This window comes from Labrus mixtus, unplaced genomic scaffold (genome assembly GCF_963584025.1).
Source record: "Labrus mixtus unplaced genomic scaffold, fLabMix1.1 SCAFFOLD_46, whole genome shotgun sequence".
In the NCBI taxonomy this organism is placed as follows: domain Eukaryota; kingdom Metazoa; phylum Chordata; class Actinopteri; order Labriformes; family Labridae; genus Labrus; species Labrus mixtus.
This window is the reverse complement of record NW_026870293.1, coordinates 7,501-10,000: the sequence shown is the minus strand read 5'-3', so window position 1 is coordinate 10,000 and position 2,500 is coordinate 7,501. Positions and strand designations below refer to the sequence as shown.

At 44.1% G+C, this 2,500-nt stretch overlaps 4 non-coding genes and 7 pseudogenes across 4 annotated transcripts; all 11 read left to right on the top strand.

The window, feature by feature from the left end:
- Nucleotides 1-105, top strand: part of LOC132967541 (5S ribosomal RNA) — a 109-nt pseudogene extending 4 nt beyond the window's left edge.
- Nucleotides 106-228: 123 nt separating this feature from the next.
- LOC132967448 (5S ribosomal RNA) lies at nt 229-347 on the top strand. Its single transcript, XR_009670794.1, has one exon. It is a non-coding gene; the product is annotated as a 5S ribosomal RNA (ribosomal RNA).
- A 122-nt stretch (nt 348-469) lies between these two features.
- LOC132967474 (5S ribosomal RNA) lies at nt 470-588 on the top strand (annotated as a pseudogene).
- A 122-nt stretch (nt 589-710) lies between these two features.
- On the top strand, nt 711-829 carry LOC132967532 (5S ribosomal RNA; annotated as a pseudogene).
- A 122-nt stretch (nt 830-951) lies between these two features.
- Nucleotides 952-1,060, top strand: LOC132967739 (5S ribosomal RNA; annotated as a pseudogene).
- A 122-nt stretch (nt 1,061-1,182) lies between these two features.
- On the top strand, nt 1,183-1,301 carry LOC132967432 (5S ribosomal RNA). The gene has a single exon (XR_009670780.1). It is a non-coding gene; the product is annotated as a 5S ribosomal RNA (ribosomal RNA).
- Nucleotides 1,302-1,462: 161 nt separating this feature from the next.
- On the top strand, nt 1,463-1,581 carry LOC132967780 (5S ribosomal RNA). The gene has a single exon (XR_009670844.1). It is a non-coding gene; the product is annotated as a 5S ribosomal RNA (ribosomal RNA).
- A 122-nt stretch (nt 1,582-1,703) lies between these two features.
- On the top strand, nt 1,704-1,822 carry LOC132967453 (5S ribosomal RNA). Its single transcript, XR_009670798.1, has one exon. It is a non-coding gene; the product is annotated as a 5S ribosomal RNA (ribosomal RNA).
- Nucleotides 1,823-1,944: 122 nt separating this feature from the next.
- On the top strand, nt 1,945-2,053 carry LOC132967291 (5S ribosomal RNA; annotated as a pseudogene).
- Nucleotides 2,054-2,175: 122 nt separating this feature from the next.
- Nucleotides 2,176-2,284, top strand: LOC132967460 (5S ribosomal RNA; annotated as a pseudogene).
- Nucleotides 2,285-2,406: 122 nt separating this feature from the next.
- LOC132967562 (5S ribosomal RNA) overlaps nt 2,407-2,500 on the top strand; it is a 109-nt pseudogene continuing 15 nt past the window's right edge.

The following is a 2,500-nucleotide window of genomic DNA, read 5'->3' as shown; positions in this document are numbered from 1 at the left end:
ACAGCCATGCCACCCTGAACACGCCCGATCTCGGAAGCTAAGCAGGGTCGGGCCTGGTTAGTACTTGGATGGGAGACCGCCTGGGAATGCCAGGTGCTATAAGCTTTTTAATTTTTTTGATCATATGTTTTTTTTTTTGTCATACAGAGACATATTCACATGTCCAAAAATTCAGCCAGAATCAAGGGCATGACATCTTTAAAAGGGCCCTTTCTGCAAACAATAATGGCTTACAGCCAGAACACCCTGAACACGCCCGATCTCGTCCGATCTCGGAAGCTAAGCAGGGTCGGGCCTGGTTAGTACTTGGATGGGAGATCGCCTAGGAATACCAGGTGCTATAAGCTTTTCCATTTTTTTGATCATATGTTTTTTTTTTATTATATAGAGACATATTCACATGTCCAAAAATTAAGCCAGAATCAAGGGCATGACATCTTTAAAAGGCCCCTTTCTGCACACAACAATGGCTTACGGCCATACCACCCTGACCACTCCCGATCTCGTCCGATCTCGGAAGCTAAGCAGGGTCGGGCATGGTTAATACTTCCATCGGTGACCGCCTGGGAATACCAGGTGCTGTAAGCTTTTGCATTTTTTTGATCATATGTTTTTTTTTTATCATATAGAGACATATTCACATGTCCAAAAATTCAGCCAGAATCAAGGGCATGACATCTTTAAAAGGCCCCTTTCTGCACACAATAATGGCTTACAGCCATGCCACCCTGAACACGCCCGTTCTCGTCCGATCTCGGAAGCTAAGCAGGGTCGGGCCTGGTTAGTAATTGGCTGGGAGAACGCCTGGGAATACCAGGTGCTGTAAGGTATTTCATTTTTTTGATCATATGTTTTTTTTTTATCATATAGAGACATATTCACGTGTCCAAAAATTCAGCCAGAATCAAGGGCATGACATCTTTAAAAGGCCCCTTTCTGCACACAGTAATGGCTTACGGCCATACCACCCTGAATTCGTCTGATCTTGGAAGCTAAGCAGGTTCGGGCCTGGATAGTACTTTGATGGGAGACCGCCTAGGAATACCAGGTGCTGTAAGCTTTTTCATTTTTTTGATCATATGTTTTTTTTTTATCATATAGAGACATATTCACGTGTCCAAAAATTCAGCCAGAATCAAGGGCATGACATCTTTAAAAGGCCCCTTTCTGCACACAATAATGGCTTACAGCCATACCACCCTGAACACGCCCGATCTCGTCCGATCTCGGAAGCTAAGCAGGGTCGGGCCTGGTTAGTACTTGGATGGGAGACCGCCTGGGAATACCAGGTGCTGTAAGCTTTTTCATTTTTTTGATCATATGTTTTTTTTTTATCATATAGAGACATATTCACATGTCCAAAAATTCAGCCAGAATCAATAATATTGGGGAGCATTTGCTCCCCCACATTATGGCAGAGGGCATGACATCTTTAAAAGGCCCCTTTCTGCACACAATAATGGCTTACGGCCATACCACCCTGAACACGCCCGATCTCGTCCGATCTCGGAAGCTAAGCAGGGTCGGGCCTGGTTAGTACTTGGATGGGAGACCGCCTGGGAATACCAGGTGCTTTAAGCTTTTTCATTTTTTTGATCATATGTTTTTTTTTTATCATATAGAGACATATTCACATGTCCAAAAAGTCAGCCAGAATCAAGGGCATGACATCTTTAAAAGGCCCCTTTCTGCACACATTAATGGCTTTCGGCCATACCACCCTGAACACGACCGATCTCGTCCGATCTCGGAAGCTAAGCAGGGTGGGGTCTGGTTAGTACTTGGATGGGAGAACGCCTGCGAATACCAGGTGCTGTAAGCTTTTTCATTTTTTTGATCATATGTTTTTTTTTTATCATATAGAGACATATTCACATGTCCAAAAATTCAGCCAGAATCAAGGGCATGACATCTTTAAAAGGCCCCTTTCCACACACAATAATGGCTTACGGCCATACCACCCTGAACTCGTCACATCTCAGAAGCTAAGCAGGGTCAGTCCTGGTTAGTACTTGGATGGGAGACCGCCTAGGAATACCAGGTGCTGTAAGCTTTTTCATTTTTTTGATCATATGTTTTTTTTTTATCATATAGAGACATATTCACATGTCCAAAAATTCAGCCAGAATCAAGGGCATGACATCTTTAAAAGGCCCCTATCTGCACACAATAATGGCTTACGGCCATACCACCCTGAACTCATCCGATCTCGGAAGCTAAGCAGGGTCGGGCCTGGTTAGTACTTGGATGGGAGACCGCCTGGGAATACCAGGTGCTGTAAGCTTTTTCATTTTTTTGATCATATGTTTTTTTTTTATCATATAGAGACATATTCACATGTCCAAAAATTCAGCCAGAATCAAGGGCATGACATCTTTAAAAGGCCCCTTTCTGAACACAATAATGACTTACGGCCATACCACCCTGAACATGCCCGATCTCGGAAGCAAAGCAGGGTCGGGCCTGGTTAGTACTTGGATGGGAGACCGCCTGTGAATAC